This window comes from Saimiri boliviensis, chromosome 16 (assembly GCF_048565385.1).
Source record: "Saimiri boliviensis isolate mSaiBol1 chromosome 16, mSaiBol1.pri, whole genome shotgun sequence".
Lineage (NCBI taxonomy): Eukaryota > Metazoa > Chordata > Mammalia > Primates > Cebidae > Saimiri > Saimiri boliviensis.
The window spans coordinates 19,632,578-19,644,692 of NC_133464.1; the positions used below are offsets into that span (position 1 = coordinate 19,632,578).

General features: G+C 37.4%; 1 protein-coding gene across 3 annotated transcripts in view; it reads right to left on the minus strand.

Annotated features, from left to right (window-relative positions):
- GPC6 (glypican 6) overlaps window positions 1–12,115 on the minus strand; it is a 1,167,663-nt gene that overhangs the window by 548,835 nt on the left and 606,713 nt on the right. The window lies entirely within an intron of this gene.

The window sequence follows — 12,115 nt, forward strand, 5'->3', positions numbered from 1 at the left end:
GTCTTCTTTCAAAAACATTCTTTGAAAACCAGCTGTGGAGTATACCAGAAAAAAATGTGTTCATTTCCTTATCTCTTTTATTCCTCTGTTGTATTTAAAAATTAAAAAATCATATCACTCACTGGTGAGAACATATTTAGAGAGAATGCAGCCCTAGGTATGTAGAAATCACCCCTCCGTTCAGAAACATGCTAGGAAAATTACTGGTTCACCCTTTAAAATTGCCCTCTATTTGAAATATTCAGATGCGGGAACATCCATAAATGTATTAATATGTTACATTTCTCAGAAATCATAGGGATGTGAGGGCAGCCATGAATTCCGAAGTGACTCCCATGCCATTTTAAGTGAACTGCTTAAGAAGTATTTGTATTTCAGAAGTAATGGTTGACAACAGCACCAAGGAAAGAAAGCACTGGATCTTTGTTCTACATCATATGACTGATTCCCGAGGCTATCATGTTAGCAGAGGAATTTGTGTTTCATACCTCTCCTTCTTAGCTATGACAGCCTCATGGGGTGGCAGAGGGACCTGCTAGATAGAAGTCTACCACTGCTGAGAAAACTGGATGGGTTAGTTGACCTGCAAACACATGCCCCATCTCTATGCTCTATCTAAGCGCCAACTGAGAGAAATCATTTTCTCAAAGATCATCAATGTTCTATTCTGATTTGAACCTGTTTCTTCCTTTTGAAGTTAAACTGGAGAATAAGACAATTGGCTGGTAATGTGTAAGGATGTGTGAAACACTTTCCAACCTTGGGCTGTAAAAAGAAAGGGATTTGAAGCACATGGTGTGCAGTATTAAAGGGCTAACCACGTTCAGCGTATTTTGCGACATCACTTAGTTGCATGAGTATATTAAAAGGAGCTGAGTTTTTCAAGGTCTTGTACCCCAACCAAAACTTAATTTTTAAAATGGTGCATGAAGAGTGCCTTACTCAGTTGAGCACTACACAAGAATTAGAAGCATTTCCCAACCTCTCTCCTCCTACCTGCAGGCAACAGTGTCTGTGGGTCATGGAAAAGAGAATAGAGAGAAATATTTCCATTTAATATTGTTGTTGGCGAGAGGAGATATCACTTAGATATATTCAGAAGATGGTCCAGTCAGGTTAAATCTTACATCAGTATATTTTCTTTGTCTTGGTTTCTGTTTGGTTTGGTGTGTATGCTGGTCCCTCAAATATTAATAGTATGCAAAGTGTCCTTCAGCAACACCTTGGTGAGATAAATACTTCTAGGTAGTACCAGATATTTGCCTAGGGATTTCTTTGTCCTTTTGGCTGTGAGAGGGAAAGAGAGACAGAGAGACCTTTATATAAATTCTGTAACTCAGTTAACTCCTTCCTTTACTTCACAAGTATACAAAGCTAAAATATCACTCATGAGAAAAGGAATATGCTATCAAAAATGTCTGTGTGAAATTGTACATGTAAGTTAAGCAATGCTGTAAGCAAAATTATCTTACTTTATAATTTTATGTATTTATAATTACATTATGACAATATTGTTAAAATTTATGTTATATATAAAATATAAATGATTATCATTTGATTGTTATAACTTAATATGTTATAATATATAATTATATATAAGTCATAACTAACTTATATTATTTTTATTATAATTATTATTAACTTAATAAAAGAAGCATAAAGGATATAGCTACATAGACAGAAATCTTAAAATTTATAATATAGGCTATTGGGATTGAGGGTCTAATGCTAAATATTCAAGTGTGCAGACAATCCATCTAACATTACTGAAAAACAAAGCATGAGATGATGTTTGGCAGAGAACAAAAGCTAGTAAATTATGTTCATGTTTATGAATGTGACAAATGGGGCACCATGGGAAAAAGCATTGTGGTCTAATCCAAAAACATTATGCACCAAACCTTCAGCATTTGTGAAGTCTCAAGTGTGGAAACATTCTTACTTGATCCCACTCCATAGAAAATCCATGGAAGGTTTACCCAGGCAATCTCCAGAGTAACCTCAGGGACTTTACTTTGGTTTTCATGTTACTAATGTGAAGAGGAGAGACATAAAATATGTTACCTTAGCTAGGCACGGTTGTTCATGCCTGTAATCTCAGCACTTTGGGAGGCCGAAGCGGGTACATCATGAGGTCAAGAGATCGAGACCAACATGGTGAGACCCCATCTCTACTAAAAATATAAAAATTAGCTGGGCATGGTGGCATGTGCTTGTAGTCCCAGCTACTCAAGAGGCTGAGACAGGAGAATCACTTGAACCCGGGAGATGGAAGTTGCAGTGAGCCGAGATCACACCACTGGACTCCAGCCTGGTGACAGAGCAAGACTCCATCTCAAAAAAAAAAAAAAAATTTACCTTATCCCTGTGTAACTCCTGTTGCCCTTGTTTAATTCTTCAGATCTATACTATACAGGCTTTAGAGCTGGGTCCCACAAGATGACATGGATTCTATTGCAGCTCATTCTGAATAAAAGTGTGACACTGAAAGAAATGTTGATGATTTCAGCTTCAAGAATGAAGTTCCTGTACTGATGGAGGGTATACTCTATAAAAGTTGTGGTGCTAGGTGCTGGGAATAGAGAAATGAAAAGGATCCAGAGTGAATCATCTTGAAAAGCTCACAATGGAGCAGGAGAAGTCACCAACGATGTCAGCAGTTAAGGCTGTAATTGATGAAGTGTTGATTCCCTCCATTGGGGGCATGTTGGCAAGGGTTTCTGAGGAGTTTATACAAATGGAGTGACTAACCTTTACTAAGAGCTTATTACAGAACACGTATCGTTCTCAGTGCTTTATAATCATTCTAATTTACTCTTTTCAATGAATTATGAAGAGAGCTTTATTATTAACCCTGTTTTAAGATAAGGAAACTAAGGCTTGAACATGTTCAGTAACTTTTTCAACATCCCGTAGCTAAAGAATGGCAAAGTCCAATCTCAAACACCAGTCTGCAGACTTCTCAGCTCATACACAAGCTGTCATGTCCTACCTCAATGTCAGAGAGACTTCAAAGGTTTATTAAGCAGACTGTAAAATGCTCCAAGTTTTCTACAAAGGGTTTTCTAGAACAAAATGTAACACATAACACTGTTGCCCAAAGACATTTCACCATAATATAAGCAACTCGTTTCATGAATTTGAGATATTCTGGAACTAGTCCATGTAAATGAAATTTTTGAAAATAGGCTCACTTAAAAAAAACCAACATACTGAGGTATACATTTCAGTCACCTCCTACCCCAACCACTAGCTCTGGGCAAGCACTGAGGAGTTTTCTGCTAGGCTAGATAAACTTTGGTTTTGCACTTCAAGTAAAGGAAGAATAGAGAAGATACTCCTTTGTTTCTGAACTATATTTTTTGCTAAAAATTATTTAAATTACATATTTTTAGAAATGTTTATTTTTTGACTAACAATTTTTTTAAACTTTTAAGTTCAGGGATACATGTGCAGGTTTGTGACATAGGTAAACGTATGCCATAAGGATTTGTGATACAGATTATTTCATCACCCAGATATTTAGCCTGGTACCCATTAGTTATTTTTCCTGATTCTCTTCCTACTCCCAATCACTCCAAAGGGTCCTAGTATGTGTTGTTCCCCTCTATGTATCCATGTGTTCTCATCATTTAGCTTTCACTTATAAGTGAGAACATGAGCTATTTGGTTTTCTGTTCCTGTGTTAGTTTGCTAAAGATAATGGCCTCCAGCTCCAACCATGTCCCTGCAAAGGACGTGAACGTGTTCTTTTTTATGGTTGCATAGTATTCCATGGTATATATGTACTATGTTTTCTTTATTCAGTCTATCACTGAAGGACATTTAGGTTGATTCCATGTCTTTGCTATTGTGAACAGCATTGCAATGAACATATGCCTATTACTGGGTATATACTAAAAGGAATATAAATCATTCCATTATAAAGATACATGTTTCTGGACTCTTTAGCTCTGTACATCTCTGAGATTCAGCCATGTCAATTCAGTATGGTTTTGTGTTCCTTTTTTCTGTTGGGTAGTATTCCTTCATATGTCTACATTACAATTGTTTACGCGGTCTCCTGCTGAGGGACAGCTGCATTGCTTCTAGTTGTCGGCTGAAATAACATTTCTTTCAAAAAGGTATATAGGCACTCCCTCCTAGAAGAATACTACAATGAATCATTCTACAATTTACCTGTTTTTCAAAGCTTGTAGTGTCCATCACTCTTTGGTTTTGGACACATCAGGCCATTGATTCTGGCTTCAAGGACGCTGCCTCTGCTCATTGGTACCCTTAGGCTTTGACACATGCCTTCTATTTCTGCATGACATTTTTCCAATTTTGGTCTGTGATTTTTGGTTTGATTCAAATCATGTGACCTCAGAGAATCCCACCTACCTAAATTAACCTCAAATAATATCTCAATCCAGTCACTAGGAGTTGAAGGTATTACGGTAGTAGTAAGCACAGGACAAGACAATTTTCCAAAATATCCATCAGTTCTTCCTTTGCCTTAAATTTCTAAAACTAATGGACTCCTGCCTTTGAATGAGCTCTCTCTCCCATAGACAATGAAAACATGTTGGATTAGTTGAAAAGAAAATTGCAGTGCATGAGAATCAGTATCTTTATTAACCTGTGCCTTGATCAGAGAAGGTAAATATATAAAAGTCAGTGCAGTCTTTCAAACCTGGCTGCATAATAAGGATGACACAGGGTGGCAGTTTCTGTGCCACACCTCTGGTCAAAGGCTCCATCTCACAGACAAAAGGTTACAACCTCTGGCTTTAAGCTAAATCCTTCCATCAGATCCACAGTGAGATATCTGGAAAGCCATTTAAATGAAGTGCTGTCTGTCTGCAGAGAAGAAGTGATAATCTGCAGAATCCTTTGGTGTCTCACGCACTCCATCATTATTGGCATGTTGGGCCTGGCTGCATGGAAATGAGTTGAACCCTGGCAAAAGGATCTTGAAGTAAGTCATACATTTATCATTGGCAATAGAAAGAAAACTTGCTTTTTATTTGGCCATTTTTTCCCCCTAGAGAGTAAGTTCCATTGAACTTGAAGTGACCCATGATTATAATAGCAATTTTATCTTCCAACTGGAAAGGAGGAGGATTTGGGGGCAGTACATTTATTGCCTATTCTAAGGGCCTCAAAGGAACTTTTACAAACTGTGTCTTCTAAAACATCTCCCTGACTGATTTTAGTTTCTTACGGTGTCACCCACTGCAATCCAATTGTGATGAATTGCCCACTGATGAAGGCACTTAATGTCCTAAGCCCTTTTCAGTACATTTAACATAAACAAATGAAGCTATTTCTGAGTATATTTTGAAATGTATATTTTGGTTTTTCTTACACAAAATGTAGATAACTTAAGGAATCAGTTTTACACTGCAGAAACTATCTCTATGCATCATTTGTGACCCAGTCAACAAAGGATGTATTCCCTGGACACCTACGGTGTGGTACAGTGGTTAGAGTTCTATGTTTGGGTGAGCCCATAGAGGCTAAATTCTAGCTTTACCTCTTGCTAGCTTTGCAACCTCATGCGATTAGCTTAGCCTGGTTGTGCCTCAGGTTTACCATCTGTAACATGAGAATGATAGTACAAAAGTAGTATCTATCTTATAAGGTCATTGTGATGATAACATGAGATAACAAATATGTGGCACAGAGCAAGTGGCCAATAAATATTAGTTTTTATTACTAACCTGTTAGGTCCTCTGGAGTCTAAAAAGAAATAAGCACAGGGTTAGATCTCCTTCCATAAGAAACATTTCGTATGACTGAGAGGTAGCATGGTGAGGCCTCCAGTGAAGTGACACAAGGAGGGTACCAGGCAATAATGTACACTATCAGCATTTTACACTGATGGAAGTCAGGTTTAAATGACGTGTCATATACTCATAAGTATAAGGTATGGGGTTAACTGTGTAAAACAATCATTTAGTGCAACGGCAGTTGCAGCAGTGCTGGGTTTGTCTGGGAGGATTGCTCAGTAGAGGGAGGATTTGAGTAGAGCTTTAACAGATCGGGAAGCAAGAGAAAGGCAGTTATCATCTTATACTTAACTAGTACATAATTACATACAATGAAGTATTCAAATATTAATTTGGTTATTATAAGGTGGGCATTTTTATTCACAATGCCTAAGTATCTGCCATTATAGCTAATTTGAAATTAGGTAGGATAATGGTATATCTAAAATGTAAGGGAAAAACAATAAGGAAATTTTATTCATTAAATTGAGCCCATTATTAGAGAGCAATGCATTTTAAGAGTGTTCTCTTCAAAGGCAAGATCAAAAAACATTTTAAAAATGGAACAGTCATATTTTAAGGCTTTTTGACTAGTACTGATTTCATCTTTTATTTATCCAGTGCATGGATGTTTATTTCCCAAATCATTCCTGATAAATCCAGCAGATGCTGTATCTTTTTGCAACACAAATGTACATCATATATAGTGGATCCTATTTAATATAGGACTCTGACAGTCTAAGAATGACAGTGGAGGACTAGACTCATTTGTCTCATACACTGTACTCTGGTATTGAAAAACTGTAGGTCATAAATACCAGGGGGAGTACTATTTACATCAGGGTAAACTACAAAAGAGACATTTATGATATCACAGTGAATTGGAGTTATACATTTATGACGGTCCAGTGATGGACGTGACTTTAGCTATAACGGAAGGTTTTCATTTACCATAAATTGAGCCTAACCAGTTGACTGTTTTCATTAACACATAATGTGTGAAGAATATGCTTAGAAAATATTAAAAGTCTGAAAGAAACATAAGGCCTTTGGCTAACTGTAACATAAAAACATGTTTTCTTTGGATTTAACAAATTACTAACAGAAATGATAATTATTTCATTTTCTACTTCTAAATCGTCTACAACAGAAATTGGTGAACACGAGTTATAATGAACTTGATAGTAAATATTTTTGGCTTTGTAAACCATGTGGTCTCTGTTGAAGCTACCCAACTCTGTTGGGAGAAAGAAGCCACAACGAATGTGAAAAAAAATAGGTGTGACTGTGTTCAAATAAACTGTTATTTCCAAAAACAGAATGCAGGATGGTTTTAGTCTTCAGGCTGTAGTTTGCTGACCCATAGCCTACAATAAATTAATTTGACAAGAACAACTTACTATGTGGTTGTCTCTAGTCGGTCGTGTAGCTTTGGGTATTTGTTTTCACAGCACATACTACCTTGGTTAAAATAAATAATGAGAGGCCCAAACCAGAAAGGACATATCCTTGTTCCTATATCTTGTTCTCTATGGGTCACACAGCATGCGAAGACCCATTCTATGGGCTAGATACAGTGTTGGGAGTGAGGATACACAGTTGAAAAAGCCACTACTCTTTTGTGTGTCTTAAAGATGTTATCAAAAGAGTGGGTCTAACCAGAGAGAGAGAGAGAGAAAAAAAAAATGATAAGACAAACGGCACATACTTTGGAAGGCCATAAACTTCATAGGGAAAGAAAGCAGCGAAACAAATAGAATATACTACAGTGGCAACATAGGGAATAATAACTTTCAAAGGGGATATTACTCTGGAAGTTGCGTGATGGGATTTGCCCCTTTATATACAGTGCCAACTAAGCCCACTTGTCCAATATATTTAGGCTTACACTATTTACTTTGCAGATAGTTTCTCATATGTGGTGGGGGTTGTATATATGTGGTTCCCAGGGATGCAGATTAGGGCAGTTATTTATCTTCCAAATTGAGATTGTGAACGGAATTAAACCTTTTCTGGGACATATGTACCACAAACTCCTCCTCCTCCTTTTATGTAATTCACTTTGTGACTCACCTTGCTGCCTGCATCAGATGCAATACTTAAAGGCCTTTCCACCCTGGTAGCCTCTATGTAAACCCTCTGAATATTAACTCATGAAGCAGCAGAGAAATGGCAATATCTCCCCTGCATGAAGAAAAGTCCATTCTCAGGCTGGCTTATTTTCCCCAGAAGTCAGCTAAACTGTAATGTGAGTGCTGAAAACTCTGTGACACTGGCTTCCTAAATAGTTTAGAAACGGCATTTAGCTGTTACTGTGGGAGAGAACTTAAGAAAAATTCAGCACTGATAGAATTATACTTGCTCTTCATTCAATCTTGGTGAACTTCCTAGGCACTGGAGCACATGGCTTTTACTGTGCTGTCATTTCTGAAAACCAAATTGCTCAAAAACTTCTATCATCACCCAAGAGAACTCCTAAGTGGGTTTAGTGTCATTCCATGCATAACAACACTGATAGAGAGAGGCTTTGTGATGTCCCAGGCACTTCCAGACATGGTGACTCATGAAAGCCTAGCAGTGGCTCAGGGCAGGCAGGTCTCCTTACCTTACTGACGGGGGACAGTGACACACAGAGAGGCAAGCATAACCTTCCGACACTTTCAATCACCTAACACAACCTTTTTGTTTTACAGAAGATGTAAAATAAGGTCCAGAAGGATGGAGTAACTCGACCAGTAAAGAGGTCAGAGGGTGCTGTCATAGTCAGGAGGGCGTTGATTTTAGACCAGAGTTATTTTCACTGTTTTCCAATAGTTCTCTGTTTTGTGCTCATATACCAAAGTGAAATTAAAGGGACAACATGAGATAATGAAATTCATCAAAAGACAGTGCAGAGTAAACCAGCTGCAATAAAGGCAAAGCCTTTCAAGGACAAATGACACCAGGTGCCAGAAATGGTCTTAAAATAAAAGCTTGAAACACTTCGTTGGGAGAGAATTAGGCTCTGAGCTTCCTGTTATTTGCCCCCTCTATCCACATTCAGTGGCTATCTTCTCATGGGTTTTTTGGATAAAATCAGGGTTTATACATATTTTCTATAGTTAATAGACATGAATATTCTCTTCTTATTTTTTTAAACATATACAACTCCAGGTACTTGAAGATTTCACTAAATTTACACTGTTAAAATTATAAATACTTTGGCCTACATTTTGAAATGAATGTCTTATTCTTTTATATTCCCAAAACATACACTGTCTGGCATACAATACGTGCTCAACAAATCTTCATGACATTTATACACAAGAGTTTTTTTTTTTTTTTTTTTTTTTTTTTTTTTTTTTTTTTGAGATGGAGTCTCACTCTGTCGCCCAGACTGAAATGTAGTGGCATGATCTCAGTTCATTGCGACCTCCTCCTCCCAGGTTCCAGCAATTCTCCTGCCTCAGCCTCCTAAGTAGCTGGGATTACAGGCACCCACCACCACACTCAGTTAACTTTTTTATTTTTAGTAGAGACGGGTTTCACCATCTTGGCCAAGCTGATCTTGAACTCCAGACCTAGTGATCCACCCGCCTAAGCCTCCAAAAGTGCTAGGATTACAGGTGAGCCACTGCACCAGGCCTTTTTTTACCCCCAACTGTGAAATAGAAAAGGTTATCACCAAGTTGTAACAACAAGATTATTGCAGACAAAAGCTAGTACTTTTAAAGTGTATTATGGTCAGACAATGTTCGAAGGGATTTACATGGATATACTCTGTTAATCCTCAAAATGGTCCTACCAGGTACTGTTCTTACTCCCATTTCACACATGAAAAACTGACAAGACACAAAGCTGTTACGTAACTGCAACACAGTCCCCAACTAGAAAGTAGAAGTTCCAAGGCCTGCCTGCAAACCCAGAATGCCTGTTCCCTGAGCCCACCTTTTAACGATAAAAATGACTTAGTGAGTTATTATATTTTCATTTTGCTATAGTGAGAGCAACTAAGAAAAGATGAGATTCAAAATTACTGTTGCATAATAGTTATTTCATGCAATAGAATTAGCTGTGGCAGATTTTGGCCAGCTATAAAGATAGTTAAGGATCAAGAGTCCTCATGATTCTAATTTACATTTCTTCATATAACGCATATACAAATTAATGTGGAATGCTTATCCCACTTCCACCTTGAAGTATGAGAAAAAAATTTGTAAGTCTATCATATAGAACAAGCCCCAAAGGCCATCGTCAACTCCAAGGATGATGCTGAGACATTCTGCACAGGAATCTCAAAGTTCTTCACTCTGACACATTATCACCCACATATATTTGTGTAAAAGATTGCTAAATACCAAATTTAGGTCTATGAGTTAACTGAAACTATATCCAGAAAAAATACCCTACTTCAAAGAAGAGATGAAAATCAGCTTTTTATTTCTCACATTTGAGAGAGTGGAAGTAAAGAATCCAACAATTTAAAGTACTTTCTTGTTAAAAAAAAAAAAAAAATCATGTAAGTATTTAATGTCTACTGTGAGCCTGGTGCCAATGAGGCCTTGGAGATACATGGTCCCGGTTTTAAGGGCCTATGAAGAGTATATGTCAACCAAATAGGCACACACGCCAAGTACAAAACCACAACATGACAGAATTAAGACAAACAGGTGATTTGTGCCGTAAGACCCTCTGAAGGAAGAATTTGATTTAGGGTAGCCCAAGATGACTCCATGAGAAAGCAATGCTGGTGCTAGTGTCTAAAGAATGAGTAAATGTCTGCTAAGAGTTGAGGGGAAGGAAGAGGGAGAACAAATGGCACACGCTAACACCCTAAGGTGGGAGGAAGCAGGAAGGCTGAAAATACAAAGAAACAAAATACAGGCAGACGTGATGGCACAGAAGGTCCCAGTATTGTGGCTGAGATGGAACCATTGAGATCCTTGTGGCCGTGTTAAGGAGCCTTGTGCTTTATTCTAAGATGAGTTGGGAACCCACTGATTCATAAGCTGCTGCAGCATTTTCTCCACGTTCATATATTTCTACAGTGGACAAGAGACTGAGTGGAAGGGCACAAGTTAGTCATGAGGCTGCTGAACTCTATAGTTGCCTCTGACATGTCTCAATCCAGCTCACAAAAATCAAATCCCACATGAAATATTAATATGGCTGTCAAGAGTTTAATTGTGCTCCCCTATCCCCCCAAAAGCTAGGTACAAAGAGAAAACTACTGATACATAATTCGGCTTGCTATCTTTCTCTTGGTCAAAATGAGAGAAAATGGTAAAACCAGAACTACTACAAGAGAAGGTTTTATCTGTAAATTAAGGCAAAGATCACCCCACTTTTTCTCAGTTTAAAACCTAAGTCTTCCTTTCTTTTAGTTTAAGCCAATCCAAGATAAAAACCATCAAATGAATAGTTATAGACAATAAAACCATTTCTTGGTAATAAAGCAGTTATGTTCATTTCAGAAATTGATGAGAACTTATATTTAACAAATGTAACACTGAATAGTTTATTTTTCAATAAAATAAGTGAAAATGAAAGAAGAATTAAATACATCACTAAGACATTTTCTAAAGAAAATGTTATGTGAAAACATTATAGTTTAGCTGGTATAAGTGTATGTTTGTGCATCTTTAAGAGATAGATACTGTTTAAGAGGAAGTGCTTCAGACCTAAGACTGGATAATATTGCCAAGAATAAAATGCCCGATTGTCCACAAACTAGCTATGTAACGTTACTGTTTCTATTAAATTGAAGATATAATAGTATAGACCCCACAGAGATGTTACAGAGATTACCTAAGTTAATGAAGTGTTCATTAGAAAGTTTCTGTGTTGACTCCTATTAGCACAATATAAATTCCCATTTTTTATCTTAATATAATAATAGTATGATTATTAGTGTTAGATAATAATCTTTCTTTTGATGCCATTTTGAAGTCAGCTTCAATGTCTCTCTTCCTTTTTATAACAAAATTCCTCAAAAGTCTTTTTTATATATGCTCTCCGTAGTGACTCTCCTGCTCTTTCCTAAAGCCACTTAGACTTTTACCCCCACTACTCCAACAAAACTGCTGGTCAATATCACCGATGAGCCCTGCATGGCTAATTTGATAGTCCGTTCTCTTCCTCAGTTTATACTGACTTGTTTGCAAACTGTTACATGCTTTTCCTCCTTCCCTCCTTTGTGCTACAGGCTTTTTCACTCGAGTTCTGGACCATATTTTTTGGTGTTCTTTCTGCCTCACTGGTTCTTTTTCTCAAACCTCTTTGCTGATTTGTCCATTTCTTTCAGATTTCTGAAGCTGGAGTTATTGGATCTCTGCTCTTCTCTACATTGTCCTCATTTCCTTGATGATCTCATCCAATCTTCC